Below are 24,342 nucleotides of genomic sequence, written 5' to 3'. Positions count from 1 at the left end.
TGGCCTTTCTGGCATCACACCTGGAGGGCGAGGCCTTGGCCTGGTTCAACCCACTACTGGAGAGAGAGGACCCCATTGTATCCGATCTGCGGTCCTTCTTGGACACCTTCCGGAAGATCTTTGATGAGCCAGGTCGAGTGGCTTCGGCCACGGAGGAGTTGTTCAGCTTACAGCAAGGTACTCTGTCGGTTGGCCAATACGCCATACAGTTTCGCACTTTGGCTTCGGAGCTTCGCTGGTCTGACGAGCCCCTGATCGGTGTCTTCCGGAGAGGGTTATCCAGTCGCCTGAAGGACGAGCTTGCCGTACGAGACCTTCCCGGTACCCTGGACGAATGCATCTCCCTTGCCGTCCGGATGGACCGCCGCCTACAAGAACGCACCAAGGAGAGAACCCAGGAGAGAAGACCACCTCGATTGGCGCCCTCTTTTCAGAGGCCCCTGTTACCAGGTAACGCCTCGTCTGCCGAAGCACCCGAACCCATGGAGGTGGATCGTCTCCGGCTGAGTCCCCGGGAGCGTGAGGAGAGAGTCGCCCGGAGGTTGTGTCTCTATTGTGGTGGCTCCAACCACTTCCGCCGGCAATGTCCCAGAAGACCGGAAAACTCCTCCACCTAGGACAGGTAAGAGAGGCCACCCTAGGTGAGAGTGATACCTCTCTACCGTTAACTGTTTCCATACTGGTGAAAGTCAGTGACAGGCGGTTCTCAGAGTTGGCGTATTTGGACTCGGGATCTGCAGGTAACTTTATTCAGCGAGACAGGGCTCTCCGCCTCGGCATCCCTATACACCCCCTGCAGCATCCCCGCACCATCACCTCCATTGACGGGAGACCCCTACAAGACTCCGTTGAGGGCATTACCAGTGAGGTGGAGATTCAGATCGGAGCTCTCCATACTGAGAGGATTGCCTTTTACGTGCTACCCACTCTCTCCCCACCTTTCTTGCTCGGTCTGCCATGGCTGCGTATGCATGAGCCAGTCATAGACTGGCGAAGTGGGGAGATACAGCGTTGGGGTTCGGCCTGCCATAGCCATTGCCTGCTGTCCGTCCGGCCTATCTGTTTGCCTCCCTCACCTACGTCCTTGCCTGGACTTCCGGAGGCCTACTGGGCATATGCGGACGTCTTCGATAAATGAGAAGCAGAGGTCTTGCCCCCGCACAGGCCTTATGATTGTCCCATCGATTTGGTTCCAGGTGCTTCTTTTCCTACAGGACGAATCTACCCACTGTCCCCTGCTGAGACTCAGGCGATGTCAGAATACGTCACAGACAGCTTGGCCCGGGGATTCATCCAGAGGTCCACATCCCCTGTTGGAGCCGGGTTCTTCTACGTGAAAAAAAAGGACGGGTCTTTGCGTCCTTGCATTGACTACCGTGGATTAAACGCCATCACGGTAAAGAATAAGTACCCTCTGCCTCTTATTCCAGAACGCTTCGATCGGCTCCGGGGAGCCCGGATGTTCACCAAGCTGGACCTGCGAGGGGCTTACAACCTTGTCCGCATCCGGGCCGGTGACGAGTGGAAAACCGCCTTCAACACCCGTGATGGTCACTTCGAATACCGGGTGATGCCCTTCGGACTGTGCAATGCACCAGCCGTTTTCCAGGAGTTCGTGAACGATGTCTTCCGTGACTTGCTGTACGTATGTGTTGTGGTATACCTAGATGACATCTTGGTTTTCTCCCCAGACCTACCCACACACAGAAGAGACGTCCGACGAGTTCTCCTTCGATTACGGGAGAACCGCTTGTACGCCAAGTATGAGAAATGCCTCTTCGAGCGGTCTTCTCTGCCGTTCCTTGGATACATCGTCTCTGACTCTGGGCTGGAGATGGATCCTGATAAAGTATCGGCCATCATGAACTGGCCTCGGCCGGTCGGGATCAAAGCCATCCAGCGCTTCTTGGGATTCGCCAACTACTACCGGCAGTTTATCCCGCACTTCTCGGATCTGGTCAAACCCCTCACTGCACTCACACGCAAGGGAACACCTGCTAATGGATGGGCCCCAGAGGCCAAGTGCTCCTTCCAGGCACTCAAACGGGCCTTCTCCTCCGCACCAGCCTTGCACAGGCCCGTCGCTGAGAAGCAGTTCTTTCTGGAGGTGGATGCATCCTCCACAGGTGCCGGGGCCGTCCTCACGCAGAGAGCCGCCTCCGGACGTAAGGTCTCTTGCAGCTTCTTTTCGAAGGCCTTTTCCCCCTGTGAGTGGAATTACTCCATTGGTGACTGTGAGTTGCTTGCCATCAAAATGGCCTTGGAGGAGTGGCGTTACCTCCTAGAGGGAGCGGTGCACCCGGTGGTGATCTACACCGACCACAAGAACTTGGCCTATCTCCACTCTGCCCAGAGGCTCAATCCTCGCCAGGCCCGTTGGTCTTTATTCTTTGCTCGGTTTGACTACCGTCTTCATTTTCGTCCCGCAGATAAGAATGTCAAGGCTGACGCCCTCTCCCGGTCTTTTCTTACCCACGATCATGAGGAGGAACCTCGTCCCATCATCGATCCATCCAAGGTGATCATGGTTGCACCGCTCCGACTGTCGCAGGTACCCCCAGGGAAGACGCTGGTGCCTGAACCTAATCGAGAACGCATCCTTCGCTGGGGACATTCCTCCTTACTAGCCGGGCACGCGGGTCTGACTAGGACCCTACAGTTGATCGGCCGGTACTACTGGTGGCCTGGGATGCGTCAAGAGGTGACAGACTATGTCTCTGCCTGTTCTTCCTGTGCCCGCAACAAGACCCCCAAACGGCTTCCCGCCGGTCAACTCTTGCCCTCGCCTATACCATCAAAACCATGGCAACACATTGCGATGGACTTCATCACGGATCTTCCTGCATCCTCCGGGAATACTGTCATCTGGGTCGTGGTGGACAGATTTTCCAAGATGGGTCACTTCGTTTCTCTGCCTGGTCTTCCTTCGGCACCCAAGCTGGCAGAGTTGTTTGTTCTACATATCCTCCGGTTGCATGGGTTACCCTCCAACATTGTTTCCGATAGGGGAGTTCAATTAGTGTCCCGATTCTGGCGGTCTCTCTGCAGGAAACTCGATATTACCTTGGACTTCTCTTCGGCTTATCATCCACAGACTAACGGACAGGTGGAACGGGTAAACCAGGTGTTGGCAGGTTATCTACGGCACTTTGTCAACGCACACCACGACTACTGGACGTCCCTACTGCCTTGGGCGGAGTTCTCGTACAATAATCATGTTGGTGAGTCTTCACGTAACACTCCATTTTTTATTGTATATGGGCAGCACCCGAGGATCCCGACCCCCTTGGACATCGCAACTACCAATCCTGCAGCAGAGGCCGTGGCTCGCGACTTCGCCGACATCTGGAACAAGACTCGTGTAGCTCTTGAGAAAGCATCCCAGCGTATGAAGGACCATGCCGACAAAAGAAGACTTGATGCCCAGATGTTTCAACCGGGTGACAAGATATGGTTATCAGCCAAGTACGTCCGCCTTAAGGTGCCCTCTTTCAAGCTCGGACCTCGGTACATCGGACCGTTCGAGGTGTCCCGGAGACTCAACAATGTGTGCTATCGGCTACGACTGCCTCCTTCTCTGCGAATACATAATTCTTTCCACCGTTCCCTCCTCAAGCCTGTAATCCTCAACCGCTTCTCCCAGGATCCGGGAGAGCGACCTCCTCCTATCTCGGCCAATGACGAGTATGAGGTCAGTGCCATTCTGGACATGAAGAAGAGAGGGCGTGCCACATGGTACCTGGTCGACTGGAAGGGGTTTGGTCCTGAAGAGAGGTCCTTGGAACTGGAGGGCAACATCCATGCTCCTCGTCTCCTACGTCGGTTCCTTGCCAGTCGCCGCCCGGGGGGGCCTGGAGGGGGGGTACTGTCACCACCTCGCGGCCCGGGGCACCTACTATCTCTTCCCCGCCTGTTCTTACCTCCTCCGGTCCTGTCCTGAGCCAGCAGGGTCACGCTCCGGTCGTCCGCCGGCGCTCCGGGGTCCATCCCTGCAGACATGCTGCCCGGGTCCTTGCTCCCATGTCTGCTGCACTTCCTCGTTCCTCTCCCTCTCCTAGGGAGTGCATAGGGGGCGGGCAGGCCAGCTCTCTGGCTTCTTAAAGGGCCAGCCCGTTCCTACTCACTGCCCCTCCTCCCGGCCTATCACCTGCAGGCTGGAGGGATAAAAGGATCTCAGTCACTCCTGGACTCCGCCTGGGCAACTTCTATTATCCTGAAGTTGCTGCTCCAGGTCTGGTCCTGCTATGCTTACCAATCCAGTTTGCCTGCCTTACTCTGTGTTCCTTTTTCCCTAGGATCGTGTCTGGCCTTCTCGGCATCCTGAGTCCTGGATCCTGTACGGTTCCCTGCAGTCTTCAGCCTGCTTCCTAGTTCCACGTTCTGCCCTGTTTTTTCAGTTCATTTCTTCCCAGCCTCCTAGGTCGGTTTAACACAGGTGTCTGCTTCATCGGACCCTCTATTGGTGGTCAAGGGGAAATCCCTGTATAGGGGTCACTCCAAGCCTTGGACTCCTTAGAGGCACCCTGGTGTTGTGGTCCTGTGGCCCTCCTTTGGGGTGTCTCCCCTAGTATTTGTATTACTTTGCAATAAAGTGTTTGAACCTGCTTTCTTGGTCTGGCTCTCCCTTCCTGGTATCAGCAACCGCTGTATTTGCGGTCCAGAGGGTCCACCCGATAGACCCATTTGTAGGGCGTGACAGAAGTTCTGATGGCTCTGTGATGAAGCCATGTGCCTTCTTTTCTAGAAAGTTTTCGCCTGCTGAGCGTAATTATGATGTTGGCAATCGGGAGTTGTTGGCTATGAAGTGGGCATTCGAGGAGTGGCGACATTGGCTTGAGGGAGCCAAACATCGCGTGGTGGTCTTGACGAATCACAAGAATCTGACTTATCTCGAGTCTGCCAAGCAGTTGAATCCTAGACAGGCTCGATGGTCACTGTTTTTCTCCCGTTTCCATTTTGTGGTCTCATACCTTCTGGGCTCTAAGAATGTGAAGGCTGATGCCCTTTCTAGGAGTTTTGTGCCTGATTCTCCGGGAGTCCCTGAGCCGGCTGGTATGCTCAAAGAGAAGGTGATTCTGTCTGCCATCTCCCCTGATTTGCGGCGGGTGCTGCAGGAGTTTCAGGCCGATAGACCTGACCATTGTCCAGCGGAGAGACTGTTTGTCCCTGATAGATGGACCAGTAGAGTTATTTCCGAGGTTCATTGTTCGGTGTTGGCTGGTCATCCTGGGATTTTTGGTACCAGAGATTTGGTGGCTAGGTCCTTTTGGTGGCCTTCCTTGTCACGGGATGTGCGTTCTTTTGTGCAGTCCTGTGGGACTTGTGCTCGGGCCAAGCCTTGCTGTTCTCGTGCCAGTGGGTTGCGCTTGCCTTTGCCAGTCCTGAAGAGGCCCTGGACGCATATTTCCATGGATTTTATTTCGGATCTTCCGGTCTCTCAGAGGATGTCTGTCATCTGGGTGGTTTGTGATTGCTTTTCTAAGATGGTCCATTTGGTACCCTTGCCTAAATTACCTTCCTCCTCTGATTTGGTTCCATTATTTTTTCAGAATGTGGTTCGTTTGCATGGCATTCCGGAGAACATTGTGTCAGACAGAGGTTCCCAGTTTGTTTCCAGGTTTTGGCGGTCCTTTTGTGTTAAGATGGGCATTGATTTGTCTTTTTCTTCGGCTTTCCATCCTCAGACAAATGGCCAAACCGAACGAACCAATCAGACTTTGGAAACCTATCTGAGATGTTTTGTTTCTGCTGATCAGGATGATGGGGTGACCTTCTTGCCATTGGCTGAGTTCGCCCTCAATAATTGGGCTAGTTCGGCTACTTTGGTTTCGCCTTTTTTTTGTAATTCTGGTTTTCATCCTCGTTTTTCTTCAGGGCAGGTTGAGCCTTCTGACTGTCCTGTTGTGGATTCTGTGGTGGACAGGTTGCAGCAGATTTGGACCCACGTAGTGGACAATTTGACGTTGTCCCAGGAGAAGGCTCAACGTTTCGCTAACCGCCGTCGCTGTGTTGGTCCCCGACTTCGTGTTGGGGATTTGGTTTGGTTGTCTTCTTGTTATGTTCCTATGAAGGTTTCTTCTCCTAAGTTTAAACCTCGTTTCATTGGTCCTTATAAGATTTCTGAAATTCTCAATCCTGTGTCATTTTGTTTGGACCTTCCAGCTTCTTTTGCCATCCATAATGTGTTCCATAGGTCGTTGTTGTGGAGGTATGTGGCGCCTATGGTTCCTTCCGTTGATCCTCCTGCTCCGGTGTTGGTCGAGGGAGAGTTGGAGTATGTGGTGGAGAAGATTTTGGATTCTCGTATTTCGAGATGGAAGCTTCAGTACCTGGTTAAATGGACAGGCTATGGTCAGGAGGATAATTCCTGGGTTGTTGCCTCCGATGTCCATGCTGCCGATTTAGTTCGTGCCTTTCATTTGGCTCGTCCTGATCGGCCTGGGGGCTCTGGTGAGGGTTTGGTGACCCCTCCTCAAGGGGGGGTACTGTTGTGAATTCCGTTCTGGGGCTCCCTCCTGTGGTCATGAATGGTACTTTGGTGAGTTCTGTCCTTGGACTCCCTCTGGTGGCTTTGAGTGGAACTGCTGGTCTTTGAGCTTGGCTTTCTCAGCTGCCCTCGTTTATTGCTATGCTGGCTTCCCTATTTAACTCCACTCAGATCGTTACCTCATGCCAGCTGTCAATGTCTCAGCACTGGTTCAGATCTCTCTGGGATTTCTCTGATGACCTGTCTACTTCAGCAGAAGCTAAGTCCCTGCTAGTTCATTTGTTGTTCATTGCTTTTTGAATATATTTCTTAGTACATTCTAAGTTCTAGTCCAGCTTGCTATCATGATATTTCCTTGCTAGCTGGAAGCTCTGGGGGTACAGAGTTGCACCTTCACACCGTGAGTCGGTGTGGAGGTCTTTTTGCACACTCTGCGTGGTTTTTGTAGGTTTTTGTACTGACCGCACAGTTCCCTTTACTATCCTCTGACTATTTAGTGAAGACTGGCCTCCTTTGCTAAAACCTGTTTCATTTCATTTCAAGAATCTGCAAAAACCCTAGTCCATGCCCTCATCATCTCTCGCCTTGACTACTGCAACCTTCTGCTCTGTGGCCTCCCCTCAAACACTCTCGCACCCCTCCAATCTATTCTAAACTCTGCTGCCCGACTAATCCACCTGTCCCCCCGCTATTCTCCGGCCTCTCCCCTCTGTCAATCCCTTCACTGGCTCCCCATTGCCCAGAGACTCCAGTACAAAACCCTAACCATGACGTACAAAGCCATCCACAACCTGTCTCCTCCTTACATCTGTGACCTCATCTCCCGGTACTTTCCTACACGCAACCTCCGATCCTCACAAGATCTCCTTCTCTACTCCCCTCTTATCTCCTCTTCCCACAATCGTATACAAGATTTCTCTCGCGTATCACCCCTACTCTGGAACCCTCTACCACAACACATCAGACTCTCGCCCACCATCGAAACCTTCAAAAAGAATCTGAAGACCGACCTCTTCCGACAAGCCTACAACCTGCAGTAACCACCGATCGACCTCACCTACTGTATTCTCACCCATCCCTTGTAGATTGTGAGCCTTCGCGGGCAGGGTCCTCTCTCCTACTGTACCAGTTATGACTTGTATTGTTCAAGATTATTGTACTTGTTTTTATTATGTATACCCCTCCTCACTTGTAAAGCGCCATGGAATAAATGGCGCTATAACAATAAATAATAATAATAATAATAATAATTTCTGTGTTTGTGATTTTCCTCTTAACTCACAGTCAATATTTGTGGGAGGCTGCCTTTTCCTTTGGGGAATTTCTCTGAGGCAAGGTAAGGCTTTTATTACTATCTTTAGGGGTAGTTAGCTCTTAGGCTGTGAAGAGGTGTCTAGGGAGAGTTAGGTACGCTCCACGGCTATTTCTAGTGTGTGTGATAGGATCAGGGTTGCGGTTAGTAGAGTTCCCACTTCCCCAGAGCTTGTCCTAAATTTCTAGTTTACCCATCAGGTCATTCCGGGTGCTCCTAACCACCAGGTCCATAACAGCAATCCCAGTGTTGGTCATCCTTATTCATGACCTTCTTAAGCATGGATTTTAAGGTCTTATTTATACTCTCCATCAGGTTGTCTGTCTGCAGATGGTATACCGATGTCCTAAGTTATGCAATCTGGAGAGTCTTACAAAACTCTCTCATTACCTTGGACATAAACAGCGTTCCTTGGTCAGTCATAATTTACTTTGACAGGCTCATCCGGGAGAAAATATGAACTAACTCTCAGGCTATGCTCCTGGCGGAGGAGTTTCTTAGTGGTTCCGTCTCGGGGTACCGAGTTGCATAGTCCATGACCATCAGGATATATTGGTGCCTTCTGGCAGACTTAACTAGGGGACAGACAAGGTCCATGGCAATCCGGTCAAATGGGACCTCCATAATGAGTAACAACACTAGTGGACTATGGAAGTGGGAGACGGGAGCAGTTAGCTGACAGGTAGGACAGAATCAGCAATAATTAGCAATCTCTCTGTAACACCCGGGCCAGTTGAACCTTTGAAATATCCGCTCCTGGATTTTGTCTACACACAGATGCCCAACAAAGACATGATAATGGGCCAGGTCTAGTACCTTCTTCCTATTAGGTCACAGTACTGACAGCTGCTTTAATACTTGCCCTCTCAGTTTAGTGACCCAATATAGCAAATCCTTATTCACTGAGAAATATAGAAACCTGGTGTTGGCCCCCGGCAACCCCATTTATCACAATAATATTGCTCCATGCCCCTTTTAATGTATGTTCCTCCATTAAAGCAGTCCCAAAAATCCCTCCAGAAATGCCCAACTCAGGAATCTCAGCCTCATGGGTCACCAACTCATTCTCTTCTCCAGCAAGGACATACAAGGATAACTCATCTGTCATTGACTGTACTGGGGATTCTTTACAGTTGAACTGGCTCCTATCTGAGTAATTTGGCATCCCCATCTTTCACCATAAGTCCCAGAACAAACTAAAGTTGCACCCTATTATAACTGTGTGTTGCAGGTCTTCAACTATTCAACTGCTCAGACCTCAGTGCCAAAGTTCATTTTTATAGACAATATAGCAGCGAGGTAGTCCTTCACGTTCCTGTGAATACAGCAGATGCCCACGATTTTCCCAGGGATCAACTGTTGGGGGAGTGTGGCCCTAACCAGGGTCACCATACTCCCTGAGTTCAAGAGTCCTGACACGAGTACCCCATTTATGGGCATGGGACATGCTTGTAGACTCTCACTGGGCTGATAGTCCACACTGCAGGCTGGATAGGCATAATACGAAAAGCACCTCCCCATGCTGCAGTCCATCTGTTCAGCGGACATTGGACAATGGACAGCTATGTGTCCTGTACTGTGGCATCTTCAACAAATGATGTTCTTAGCAATGGTCTTTGGCAACCTCTCAGTGACCCCTTGGTGCCTTAGACTTTCCCCAGTTGTGGCTCTACTACCCTTCTTTTGAGGGTCAGGCTCTTTCTGGGTACCCCAGTATTGGGATGCAACAATGGCCCCTTTTCTTAAGGACTTCTCGACTACCTGGTACCTTTCCACTAGGCCAACCAGGTCGTCCACTTTCCGGGGGTCTCCCTGGGCAACTCAGGTATGCACTAGCCTAGGAAGATACTGGATAACTCTTTGAAGAAGTCCAAATTACGCTTTGGGCAGATTAGGGCATACACATATAGTATAAGGTGAGACCAGTGTTCAAATGAGATCCCTTTTAAATAGTTGCACACATAATTGCTCAGTAGATTGGTATGTCAGGTGTCATTCACGCATGATCTAATATAAGCACAGTACAGACCAAAAGTTTGGACACACCTTCTCATTTAAAGATTTTTCTGTATTTTCATGACTATGAAAATTGTACATTCACACTAAATGCATCAAAACTATGAATTAACACATGTGGAATTATATACTTAACAAAAAAGTGTGAAACAACTGAAATTATGTCTTATATTGTAGGTTCTTCAAAGTAGCCACCTTTTGCTTTGATGACTGCTTTGTACACTCTTGGCATTCTCTTGATGAGCTTCAAGAGGTAGTCACCGGGAATAGATTTCACTTCACAGGTGTGTCCTGTCAGGTTTAATAAGTGGGATTTATTTCCTTATAAATTGGGTTGGGATCATCAGTTGTGTTGTGCAGAAGTCTGGTGGAGAAACAGCTGATTGTCCTACTGAATAGACTGTTAGAATTTGTATTATGGCAAGAAAAAAGCAGCTAAGTAAAGAAAAACGAGTGTCCATAATTACTTTAAGAAATGAAGGTCAGTCAGTTCAAAAAATTGGGAAAACTTTGAAAGTGTCCCCAAGTGCAGTGGCAAAAACCATCAAGCGCTACAAAGAAACTGGCTCACATGAGGACCACCCCAGGAAAGGAAGACCAAGAGTCATCTCTGCTTCTGAGGATAAGTTAATTCGAGTCACCAGCCTTAGAAATTGCAGGTTAACAGCAGCTCAGATTAGAGAACAGGTCAATGCCACACAGAGTTCTAGCAGCAGACACAACTCGACAACAACTGTTAAGAGGAGACTTTGTTCAGCAGGCCTTCATGGTAAAATAGCTGCTAGGAATCCACTGCTAAGGACAGGCAACAAGCGAAGAGACTTGTTTGGGCTAAAGAAAACAAGGAATGGACATTAGACCAGTGGAAATCTGTGCTTTGGTCTGTTGAGTCCAAATTTGAGATCTTTGGTTCCAACCACCGTGTCTTTGTGCGACGCAGAAAAGGTGCACGGATGGACTCTACATGTTCCCACCGTGAAGCATGGAGGAGGAGGTGTGATGGTGTGAGGGTGCTTTGCTGGTGACACTGTTGGGGATTTATTCAAAATTGAAGGCATACTGAACCAGCATGGCTACCACAGCATCTTGCAGCGGCATGCTATTCCATCCGGTTTGCGTTTAGTTGGACCATCATTTATTTTTCAACAGGACAATGACCCCAAACACACCTCCAGGCTGTGTAAGTGCTATTTGACCAATAAGGAGAGTGATGGGGTGCTACGCCAGATGACCTGGCCTCCACAGTCACCAAACCTGAATCCAATCAAGATGGTTTGGGGTGAGCTGGAACGCAGAGTGAAGGCAAAAGGGCCAACAAGTGCTAAGCATCTCTGGGAACTCCTTCAAGATTGTTGGAAGACCATTCCTGGTGACTACCTCTTGAAGGTCATCAAGAGAATGCCAAGAGTGTGCAAAGCAGTCATCAAAGCGAAAGGTGGCTACTTTGAAGAACCTAGAATATAAGACATAATTTCAGTTGTTTCACACTTTTTTGTTAAGTATATAACTCCACGTGTTAATTCATAGTTTTGATGCCTTTAGTATGAATGTACAATTTTCATAGTGATGGAAATACAGAAAAATCTTTAAATGAGAAGGTGTCTCCAAACTTTTGGTCTGTACTGTAAATATGTGTGACAAGGTAATCTGAAGAAAAGGATGGTATTTACCTGTTGGTAAGTGACTGAATAGAAGTTGTGTGAAGTTCGCTGCCTTCAGTCCTTGGGAGCTGTGAGTGGAAGTGCCATAATACACTAGTCCTACTAGTGTGCCACTCTTTGGGAGATGTCCATGGTCTCTGATCCTAGGAGCAATGGGAGAAGGTGCTGTGGTGCACAGATCCTTTTGTTGGATACCAAGGTATCAAGCTTGATTCAGAAGATAAGTACTCACTGACCAAAGTAGGTTAGACGATCAAAGTGCAGCAGGGCAGCCCCCACAGGTAGCATGTGCTGAGGGATCACTGCCGGTTGACCTGAGCGGTAGTGCACCCCTAAAAGATCATAGAAAGTGACATCACTAAAGTCCTGACTCAAAATCGGGCTGGTAAGGAAGCAATGTCCAGCGCATTTCCAAAGCTGCGGCTTTCTTCACTAGGTACAACATAAACCAGGGCAGGGTTAGAAACATAAAAATGGCCTTTCTGGCCTAGTGGAAAAAACCCGAAAACAAATGGCATAGGATCCGCCCGCTCAGAAAACAATTATAAAAAAAAAAAGGTCCAACTTTCCTTTATCTTCGCAAACAGCTCTGGAGTTCTCATCTCAGCCAACAATTATGAGCACAAATGATGTGTATTTATCCTCTGGACTCCACTCTGGGGTGGAGATATGTTGAACAGTCTTCCACCCTCTCTACAGCTGTTCAATCAACCTAGCCCTAAACATGGCAGATTTACTCCTCTCAGCATTTAATGTGCTGTAGCATTTGATTTTATTCCAAATTCACAAAGGTAACAGTAGCAAAATGAACCATATAATTTGTTGAGAAATTTCTCCTGTGTACACTGATACCCCATATGTAGTTGAAAACTATTTTTTGGGCTCAGTGCAAAACGTAGAAAGGAAGGAGCGCAGTATTGGAGTTCAAATTATTTAGGTTTTATTTAAGTTTTCACCACTAAATTGTTATTTTAGCCCCAAGTTTTTCATTTTTCTAAGGGCTAGTAGGAAATAAATTGACCTCAGTTTGTTGTTAAATTTCTCATGAGTGTGCCAATACCTTATGTGTAAGCGGGAACTACTCTTCAGGCGCAGTGGAAAGCAAAGGAGCCTCAGTTTATAATTTTGATCTTACTATTATGGTTTGTGGGTGCCATGACAAAGTAGAAGAGTCCTTGAGGTGCTAAAACAGCAGAACCCAATATAAGTGACTCCATTTCACAAACTACTGTACACCTCTCAATTAATTGACCTAAGGGCTCTGTGATTATATTGACAATACAGGTGTCACAGAATTTTATACCATTGGGCGGTGAAAAAAATAACATTTTTACCACAAATATTTTGTTTTAGCCTCAGATTTGACATTGTCACAGGGGGAATCGGATAAAAATGGCACCAAAATGTGTCACACAATTTCTTCTTAATGTGGCAATACCACTGTGACTGTACAGTACTGCTTATCCACACGGCAAGACTCGGGAGGGATGGAGAACAAATTTTCCTTCTACAAAATAGCTTGCAAACTCCATATACAGAGCCCCTAAATGTTAGAAGAGCAAAATAACCCCTCAAGTGACCCCATTTTCGAAATTTTACCCCTTTGGGATTTATCTACAGGTGTAGTGATGATTTGGCTGATTTAAAGAAACATGCATCAGTGTCTGTTGCTGAGTAAAAATTGTGAATTTGCTATTGCAGTGCATGTAAATTTAAGTGCCTGTACATTGTTGTGCCCAATACATTATGCCCAGCTCATGCTTCTGGAGACATGACTCCCCGTAAATTAGGCAGGCTCTCATCACTACAGAAATGCCAAACATGTGAATACTAAATGTGGTTTAGGCACAGTGGGGCTCAGAAGTGAGAGATGCATGTGGATTTTGGAGTACAGAATTTGCTGAATTTATTTTGGGGCAAGGAGAAATTTAACTTTTCAAGAGTCTTTGTTCTACCAATGATGTGGTAGCCCCTATATTTCCAATAATAGATGATGGACTTGAGTGGACAGTTGCTTGTTGTGGATTGATTTGAAGCTTTTGTTGGCAACATTTTACATACAATTCTGGATGACATTTATCCTGTGCTCTACACTGAGCACTTGCATCAAGGTTTCCATTCAAATCTCTTAGTGATGTGATTCAGATGAAACCCTCTGATGGTTCCACTCATGATAATGAAGAAGACTTTGGACTCCAACTCGCTTCTGTTCATGGTATGTTGGCCCATACATTGGTATGCATTTTGATATGAAGCCGCTAAAAATCTGTCGTACATGCAATTACCTTCAAAATTCACATGCTTAGTTAAATTAAGTCATCTTGTGTGCAATCTAAGTGGCAAATGGTCTGTCAGTATATGCACACCTTTTCTGAAAGGCCACAGAGGCTGCAACACCATTAAGCAAGTGACACCACAAACCAAACAACACTATCAATATGAAGGAGATCTCCAAACAAGTCAGGGACAAAGTTGTTGGGAAGTACAAATCAGGGAGAGGTTATAAAAAAAAAAATATCCCAATCTCTAATGAACCCCCAGAGCACCAGCAAATCCATTATCATCAAAGGAAAAGAACATGGTACCACAACAAACCTGCCAAGAAAGGGACACCTACCAAAACTTTCAGACTGGGCAATGAGGGCATTAATTGGAGAGCACACAGACCAAAGGTAACCCTAAGGGAGCTGCAGAGTTCCTAAGCAAAGAATCGAGTAGTTGTCCATACGACCACATTAGGACATACACTCCATAGAAGTCGCCTTTATAGAGGAGCGGGCAGAAAAAACTCCTTACTTACACACAAAAATTGTAAGGCTCGTTTTCAATTTGCCAAAAGATATGTGGTAAACTCCTCAAATACATGGAGGAAGGTGCTGTGGTCAGATGACACCAAAATTGAACTTTTTGGCAAGCAAGGTTAACACTATGTCTGACACCAAACTAACATAGCTCAATACCTCTAGAACACCATCTCCACAGTGAAACATGGTGGTGGCAGCATCATGCTGTGGGTATGTTTTTCGGGAACATGGACAGGGAAAATGGCTCAAGTAGAGCGGAAGATGGATGATGCAAAATGTAGGGATATTCTTGAGCAAAACCTGTTTCAGCCTGTCAGTGATTTGAGACTGGGAAGGTGGTTCACCTTTCAATAAGTCAATGACCCAAAACATACTGCTAAACAAACACTTGAGCGATTTAAGGGAAAACTTGTGAATGCTTTGGAGTAGCCAAGTCAATGCCGTTAAGAGAACTGAGACTCTGTGGTCAGACTTGAAGATTGTTGTTCACCAGAGGAAACCATCTAACTTGAAGGAGTTTGAGCAGTTTTGCTTTGAGGATTGTGCAAAAATTTTAGTGGCAAGACGTGGAAAGCTGATAAAGACTTATCCAAAGTGAATTGCAGCGGTAATTGTCTCAAAAGGAAGCTCTACAAATTACTGACTTTAGGGGGGTGAATAGTTATGCAGACAGAAGTTTTCAGTTATTTTGTCCTATTTGTTGTTTTCTTCTTAATAAAAAGAAAACCAAATATTCACAGTTGTAGGCATGTTCTTTACATGAACTGATGAAAGCCCTAAAAAAAAAAAATTGAAATTCCAGGTTGTGAGGTAGCATAACATAAAAAATGCCAAGGGGGTGAATACTTTTGCAAGCCACTGTATGTGGGACTATTTGATTGCCTGCTATGTCTCAGATAAAAGATATATAGCGCATTTGCTAATAGTTAAATTATAACTTTTCAGAAATACATAGATTCTCTTATGTAGGAAATTGTGTTGTTAAAGGAAAAATTCAGAAATTATTATTTTTGTATTAAAAACCCTACAGTATAAAAACACAACATTTACCCTTTTTTTGATTGACATTTCTGGCTTTATAGAGACAGAGAAGGGCAGAGATAGATGGAAAACAAGTATCTGGAAAGTTATAGAGCCAGAGAAGGGCAGAGATAGATGGAAAATAAGTATGTGTCACGTTCAGGTCACGTTCAGTACAGATTGAATGTTCAAACCAGGTACAGGTGCTCAGTGCATCATGACATGGACAAACATTTAAATACAGCGTAGGAAAGCCAGGTAAGGGCAGTCTCACACGTTCTGATATTTCCGGTACTGGAAAAAACTGTACCGGAGATATCAGTGTCTATGTGTCTGTGTGTGTACTACGTGCGGCACATGTGTGGCAACCGTGTGCCACCCATGTGCCGCATCAGTACGACACTGACGGCTGCCAGAGAAGTAACGATACTGTAAGTTGCTGTTCCCCGGTGGCTGGTGCTGAAGCCGGCTCTCATCCGTTCTCCCCTTCTATGCTGGCGAGCAGCACGATCAGGGGAGAATGAATGAATGAAAGACCTGACCTGGCATCCCCCTATGTTTTTAAACCAACCCGGCAAAACTCACAGATTCGGGCTGCTATTCTCAGGCTGGTAAGGGGCCATGGATATGGGCCCTCCCAGCCTAAAAACTGCAGCCCGCAGCTGCCCAGAAAATGCGCATCTATTAGATGTGCCAATTCTGGAGCTTTGCCCGATTCTTCCCACATGCCGTGCAGTGGTGGCCAGTGGGGTAATGGGGGGTTAATGTCACCTTCCTATTGTAAGGTGACATTAAGCTCGGCTTAGTAATGGACAGGTGTCAATAAGACACCTCTCCATTACTAATCCTATAGTTGGTGAAGGGTTAAATAAACACCACACAGTAAGAATAAAGTATGTTTATTAAATCATACACCACACAGTTTCCCATCTTTATCACACTGCTAATCCAAGCGACACCCTCGATCTGTGAAAAATAAAAATAATAAACCAACAATATGCCCATACCCGTCCAGCATTCAGTCCCATGGCATAATCCATATCTGGGGAATGCACAGTTTACAACCGGAGCAGTGCTAAGATGTGACCACCTCAACTGTAAACTACTGGGGAATGAATGAGATGCAGCGGGCACAGGCTTAGTAACTAACAGTGCTGTCACCGAGTCTGTGCTCACTGCCGGCATAAACTTCTGTGACCTCAGGACCGTGGGTTAATGCAAGTGATGTGGTCACGGCAGTTCAAGCTCTGTCACAGTGACCTCATCACTTGCATTCTCCCATGGTCCTGAGGTCACAGAAGTTCATGCCGACAGCGAGCAGAGACTTAGTGATGTCACCGCTTGTTACTTAGCCTTTTAATAGATGCACCTTTTCTGGGCAGCTGTGGGCTGCTGTTTATAGGTTGGGGGGGCCATATCCATGGCCCCTTATCAGCCTGAGAATAGCAGCCCACACCTGTGAGTTTTGCCACGTTGGTTTAAAAACATAGGGGGACCCGACGTCGGGTTTTTCATTCATTCATTCTCCCCTGCTTGCGCTGCTTGCCGGCAGAGCAGGGGAGAAAGGATGAAAGCCGCGTTCTGCACCAGCCACCGGGGAACAGTGGCTTACAGTAGCGCTACTTCCCTGGCTCTGTTCTCCATGTGCACGTGTGTGGCACGCTTTTCGGCCCGAGTGTCTGGGTGAAAACAGACATGTCTGCGTGTTTTGCACACGGACACACGGTCCGCGAAAACAAGCTGACATGTGCATAGGCCCATTCATTGACTTGTGTCAGTGTCTCCGGTACGTGAGAAAACTGTCACCACACGTATCGGAGACACTGACGTGTGAAACCGACCTAAGACTGGATTAAATCCTAGCACTGCAAGTTCTGATTAGATGCACATGCCTTGCTTTTATTAAGAACTAATAGTCACTTTGGTCTCTCTCAGTCAGTTGTGGAAGCAGAGCAGAGTGGTTGTTTTGGAACTGGGGAGCGACAAACCAAAGTATCTCTAAAAGGAGTCTGCACAGGGCCATGTGCACCACATTGCAAGTATCAGTGGTTGCTATGGGCAATAGCTGTTTTGTTTGACTGAACTGAGATCGGCTCAGGGTCTGTTTTGCTAAGTAAGCGCCTGGACAAGGCTTGAGATTTTGTATTTATGGTTTTGTTTTCGGTTTTGTGGTACGTGTGGAAATAAATGCCACATAGTTTTTGAAATAAGAATCCAGTGCCTGTGTGAACCCTGCCTACTGCTGAGCGTGAATCCCTACAATACTTTCCCACCACTTGCTTTTCATCTATCTCCACCTTTTACTAGCTCTACGAAGCCACATCTGTCAATTACAGAAGGAATGGTAAAGGGGTTGGGTTAGAGATAGAGGGAAAAAAAGCAGGTGGGAAAATATATTTAAATGTTTGGCCACATCATGAGTTCATCGCACTCCTGTACTTGATTTTAACCCCTTCACGCCACACCCCTTTTTCGTTTTTGTATTTCTGTTTTTCGCTCCCCTTCTTCCTAGAGCCATATCTTTTTTATTTTCCTGTCAATATTGCCATATGAGGCCATGTTCATCAAATGCTAAAACTGACTTGCGATTATGATTCTCCAGGGCATTATGAGTTTGTAGATCCCAAACATGTATAGGCTGTTTTTAAATTTTTTTTTAAAAATCCAAAGTTTGTTTAAAAAAAAAAAAAAAAAAGTGTCATTTTCCGAGACCTGTAGCTGTAGCATATCAATTTTTCATGATCTAGGGCTGGGTGAGGGCTTCTTTTTTGCATACCAAGCTGACATTTTAATGATACCATTTTGGTGTGGATATGATCTTTTGATCGCCCGCTATTGAATTTTAAAGCAATGTTGCAGCGACCAAAAAAAATACCGTAATTCTGGCTTTTTAAATTTTTTTTCACTACACCATTTAGCAATCGGATTAATTATTTTTGTAGCTTAATTGGGCGATTCTGAATGCGTCGATACAAAATACCGTATATACTCGAGTATAAGCCGAGATTTTCAGCCCACTTTTTGGGGCTGAAATTGCCCCTCTCGGCTTATACTCGAGTCATACCCGGGAATCGGCAGGGGAGGGGGAGCGGGGGCTGTCTAATTATACTCACCTAGTCCAGGCGCGGTACCTGCAGGTCCCTGGCTTCCCCGGCGCCGGCAGCAGCAGCTTCAGCTTCTTCCTGTACTGAGCGGTCACATGGTCCCGCTCATTACAGTAAATGAATATTCGGCTCCACCTCCCATAGGGGTGGAGCCGCATATTCATTACTGTAATCAGCGGTACCATGTGACCGCTGAGTACAGGATGAAGCGCTGCAGCGTCGGGGAAGCAGGGACTACACAGCGCCAGGACCAGGTAAGTATACGGGGAGGGGAGCGCAGCGCTGCGCGATAGTCACCTGCTCCTCGTTCCGGGCTCCAATCTGTCTCCAGCACTGACGCTGAGGTCAGAGGGCGCGGTGACGTGGTCAGTGCACGCCCTCTGCTGAACGTCAGTGCTGGAGACAGATCAGCGCCCGGAACGAGGAGCAGGTGTCAGGTGACTATTGAACGTGCCGAGGACCTGAGCGACGGAGAGGTGAGTATGTGATTTTTTTTTTTTTCATTGCAGCAAATGGGGCAAGTGTCTGTATGGAGCATCTATGGGGCCATAACGTTTCTGCAGCACTATATGGGGCCATAACGTTTCTGCAGCACTATATGGGGGCCATAACATTTGTGCAGCACTATATGGGGGCCATAATGTTTGTGCAGCATTATATGGGGCCATAATGTTTCTGCAGCACTATATGGGGCCATGACATTTGTGCAGCACTATATGGGGCCATAACCTTTGTGCAGCACTATATGGGGGCCATAATGTTTCTGGAGCACTATATGGGGCCATAACATTTGTGCACACTATATGGGGCCATAATGTTTCTGGAGCACTATATGGGGCCATAACCTTTGTGCAGCACTATATGGGGGCCATAATGTTTCTGCAGCACTATATGGGGCCATAATGTTTCTGCAGCACTATATGGGGCCATAACCTTTGTGCAGCACTATATGGGGCCATAATGTTTCTGCAGCACTATATGGGGCCATAACCTTTGTGCAGCACTATATGGGGCCATAATGTTTCTGCAGCACTATATGGGGCCATAACATTTGTGCAGCACTATATGGGGGCCATAATGTTTCTGCAGCACTATATGGGGCCATAACATTTGTGCAGCACTATATGGGGCCATAATGCTTCTGCAGCACTATATGGGGGCCATAATGTTTGTGCAGCACTATATGGGGCCATAACGTTTCTGCAGCACTATATGGGGCAAGTGTCTGTATGGGGCCATAATTAACGTTTGTAGGGCACTACGGTATATGGGGCAAGTGTGTGTATGGAGCATCTTATAGGGCCATAATGTTTGTGCAGCACTATATGGGGCAAATATCTTTATAGAGCATCTTATGGGGCCATAATCAGCATTTGTGCAGCATTATATTGGGCAAGTGTGTCTATGGAACATCTTATGGGTAGTGTTGAGCGATACTTTCCGATATCGGAAAGTATCGGTATCGGAAAGTATCGGCCGATACCGTCAAAATATCGGATCTAATCCGATACCGATACCCGATCCCAATGCAAGTCAATGGGACGAAAATATCGGAATTAAAATAAACCCTTTATAAACTTGTAGGTTCATTCTACATGAAGGAAAACAACTAAGAATAATGTAGGATGTATTGGGGGACGTGGCGGAGACATTAAAGGCACAGAGGTTTAGCCCAATGTAATAGAATAGCAGGATTTTGGTTTTTTTTATGACGTTCGGCGGTAGAAAGATTTTGACTATGTTAATTTTTTTTTAATTTTGTCAGATATTGATGTTTCACTACTTCCACGCCCTTCACCTTCTTTTTTACTTCTCCCACACTTTCTTCTTCATTATCCTCATCATCAGCTTCTTTGACATCAACTTCTTCACCTTATTCATCTTCTTCTTCATCTTCTACCTATTATTTTTTTGGTTACATTGTTCATATTCTTTTTATTTTACTATTATCTTCTTCATATTCTACTTCTTCATCATATTCTTATTTGTGACAGGCATTCCCGTAGTTGTTATCTATAAAAGTTTGAAGATTACACCTTCCGTTCTGCCTGTCACAAAAGAGTTACATTTGTCCGCGTTCAGTTTGGCCTGCAGCATCAGGCTTTATCCAGGGGCACCACGAGGAGGAACGGACTCACCCCCATACACTGCTTAGTCTTCTTCTGCTTATAATTTAGATAATATTTTTTGCTCTGATATTTAGTGTTATGCTTAATGTTCTTCTGCTCTTTGTTCTGCAGCCTCTTGTTCTTCTGCTTCTCGGTCTTCCAGGTCGTCGTCGTCGTCTCCAGGGTCGTCGTCTCCGGGGTCGTCGTCATCGGGGTGGTCTTCAGGGTCGTCGTCTCCGGGGTCGTCATCATCGGGGTGGTCTTCAGGGTCATCGTCTCCAGGGTCGTCGTCATCACGGTGGTTGTCGTCTCTGGTGTCGTCGTCATCTTAGGGGTGGTCTTCCGGGTCATCGTGTTTAGTCTCTTGAACTTGGAAATGTAGCAGAAGGTACAAGAAGGCTGAGAAAATGCTGAGAACCAGCTGATGGAACTGGAACTCGGATGGCTACCCGAAGGTCCAAGAGCCAATGGAACTACCGAGGACCAGCTGACGTTACTGGAACCCGGTTACTAAGCAGGAGGTACCCATGCCTGAAAGCACTACCAAGGACCACCTGACGTTGGTGGAACTCGGATACCCAGAGGGAGGCACCTAAGCCAAAGGCTCTGCCCGGAACCAGCTGACGGTACTGGAACCAGGATGGGGAGCAGAAGGTACAAGAGCAAAAGACACTGCCGAGAACCAGCTGACGGTGCTGGAACCCGGATGGGTAGCCGAAGGTCCAAGAGCCAATGGAACTACCGAAGACCAGCTGACGTTACTGGAACCCGGTTACTAAGCAGGAGGTACCCGTGCCTGAAAGCACTACCAAGGACCACCTGACGTTGGTGGAACTCGGATACCCAGAGGGAGGCACCTAAGCCAAAGGCTCTGCCCGGAACCAGCTGACGGTACTGGAACCAGGATGGGGAGCAGAAGGTACAAGAGCAAGTGTCTGCGTGGCTTTTGCAGGACACGATGCCGGCTGCACAGCAGGGGAACAGCTGGCGGTGCTGAACCCCACTGACACATTGGCTGGTGTTTTTCTCTGTGCAGCTAGCAGTACCGGGCCCCAACTGGCGGTGTTAGAGCCCGGGGTCAGCAGGAGGAGGAGATGGAGCAGAGTGTAGGCCAAAGCCTGCACTGGCGGCAGCTTTGGGTCTGTTGTGCCTGCGTGGCTGTTGCAGGACACGTTGCCGGCTGCACAGCAGGGGAACAGCTGGCGGTGCTGAACCCCACTGACACATTGGCTGGTGTTTGGCTCTGTGCAGCTAGCAGTACCGGGCCCCAACTGGCGGTGTTGGAGCCCGGGCTCTGCAGGGGGAGCAGAGTGTAGGCCGAAGCCTACTTGAACCAATTTCAAAGGTAACCTTTAACCCCCCCTCAGGGGTTACAAAGTAGAAGAGCCACAGCTTATGCAGCAGTAGTGCTGCACAAGTCAAAGGTTGCTCTTTTAATTTTGCTCCTTGCACACGCTGAATGAAACACGTATAACATTTAGCCCTTTATACAGTCAAACTGTGTTGGAGGCGCGAGTTCCCTTTGTAATGAGACGCAGCACAGATGTCAAGAATCCCACCTTGGTGCTGGGTGCAGCCTCCTGAGCGTTGTTATTTGCTGTACAGGAGTCTGCGCTGTCGTGTTATCCCCTGGCCTAGCGCTGTTAGCGCTGCCCATCTTCTGACCTCATTTAATGTCGGCCGCTGCGGTTCGCGATGACCATGAATCCCAGCCCCGCGGTGTCTTAACATTGTTAAAACACTGCGGGGCTGTGATTCATGGCCTGGCGCAGCACATATGTTCGCCTCTCGCACTCGGGTCCTTACACCCGCTGCAGACTGTGCGGCGTCAGCTGATCCCTTATCGCATGCCACGGCCATGAAGCCGCACAGTCTGAAGAAGGCGGAAGGAGATGAGGGACAGGCGAACTGATGCACTGCTCATGCCCATCAATCACACCCTCGCAGTCCCAAGAAATAAGACACCGAGGGGCGTTGTGTGGGTCAGGGCGGCCGCAGAGGCGCAGGCAGCCAAACAATGATGCCAGAAGACGGGCAGCGCTACCAAGGGGGTTGCAGCGTGTCATTACAAAGGAAAGTCACACCCCCGGGACGGTTAAATGGTCACACAGAGGACACATTTCAGACGTGTTTTCAGTTCCACATGTGCGAGGAGAATACGTTTATGAGCCACCTTGCACACATGCAGCATTACCGCTGTACAAGGTGGCCTTAAAAACGTACAAACGCCTGGGGGAGGGGGGACAGGTTCCCTTCAATTTCAGTTCTTGTGTCTGCGTGGCTTTTGCAGGACACGATGCCGGCTGCACAGCAGGGGAACAGCTGGCGGTGCTGAACCCCACTGACACATTGGCTGGTGTTTTTCTTTGTGCAGCTAGCAGTACCGGGCCCCAACTGGCGATGTTAGAGCCCGGGGTCAGCAGGAGGAGGAGATGGAGCAGAGTGTAGGCCGAAGCCTGCACTGGCGGCAGCTTTGGGTCTGTTGTGCCTGCGTGGCTGTTGCAGGACACGTTGCCGGCTGCACAGCAGGGGAACAGCTGGCGGTGCTGAACCCCACTGACACATTGGCTGGTGTTTGGCTCTGTGCAGCTAGCAGTACCGGGCCCCAACTGGCGGTGTTGGAGCCCGGGCTCTGCAGGGGGAGCAGAGTGTAGGCCGAAGCCTACTTGAACCAATTTCAAAGGTAACCTTTAACCCCCCCTCAGGGGTTACAAAGTAGAAGAGCCACAGCTTATGCAGCAGTAGTGCTGCACAAGTCAAAGGTTGCTCTTTTAATTTTGCTCCTTGCACACGCTGAATGAAACACGTATAACATTTAGCCCTTTATACAGTCAAACTGTGTTGGAGGCGCGAGTTCCCTTTGTAATGAGACGCAGCACAGATGTCAAGAATCCCACCTTGGTGCTGGGTGCAGCCTCCTGAGCGTTGTTATTTGCTGTACAGGAGTCTGCGCTGTCGTGTTCTCCCCTGGCCTAGCGCTGTTAGCGCTGCCCATCTTCTGACCTCATTTAATGTCGGCCGCTGCGGTTCGCGATGACCATGAATCCCAGCCCCGCGGTGTCTTAACATTGTTAAAACACTGCGGGGCTGTGATTCATGGCCTGGCGCAGCACATATGTTCGCCTCTCGCACTCGGGTCCTTACACCCGCTGCAGACTGTGCGGCGTCAGCTGATCCCTTATCGCATGCCACGGCCATGAAGCCGCACAGTCTGAAGAAGGCGGAAGGAGATGAGGGACAGGCGAACTGATGCACTGCTCATGCCCATCAATCACACCCTCGCAGTCCCAAGAAATAAGACACCGAGGGGCGTTGTGTGGGTCAGGGCGGCCGCAGAGGCGCAGGCAGCCAAACAATGATGCCAGAAGACGGGCAGCGCTACCAAGGGGGTTGCAGCGTGTCATTACAAAGGAAAGTCACACCCCCGGGACGGTTAAATGGTCACACAGAGGACACATTTCAGACGTGTTTTCAGTTCCACATGTGCGAGGAGAATACGTTTATGAGCCACCTTGCACACATGCAGCATTACCGCTGTACAAGGTGGCCTTAAAAACGTACAAACGCCTGGGGGAGGGGGGACAGGTTCCCTTCAATTTCAGTTCTTGTGTCTGCGTGGCTTTTGCAGGACACGATGCCGGCTGCACAGCAGGGGAACAGCTGGCGGTGCTGAACCCCACTGACACATTGGCTGGTGTTTTTCTCTGTGCAGCTAGCAGTACCGGGCCCCAACTGGCGGTGTTAGAGCCCGGGGTCAGCAGGAGGAGGAGATGGAGCAGAGTGTAGGCCGAAGCCTGCACTGGCGGCAGCTTTGGGTCTGTTGTGCCTGC

Source organism: Ranitomeya variabilis, chromosome 6 (assembly GCF_051348905.1).
Source record: "Ranitomeya variabilis isolate aRanVar5 chromosome 6, aRanVar5.hap1, whole genome shotgun sequence".
Classification (NCBI taxonomy): Eukaryota; Metazoa; Chordata; class Amphibia; order Anura; family Dendrobatidae; genus Ranitomeya; species Ranitomeya variabilis.
The sequence above is the reverse complement of the archived record's forward strand: the minus strand, read 5'-3'. Positions refer to the sequence as shown.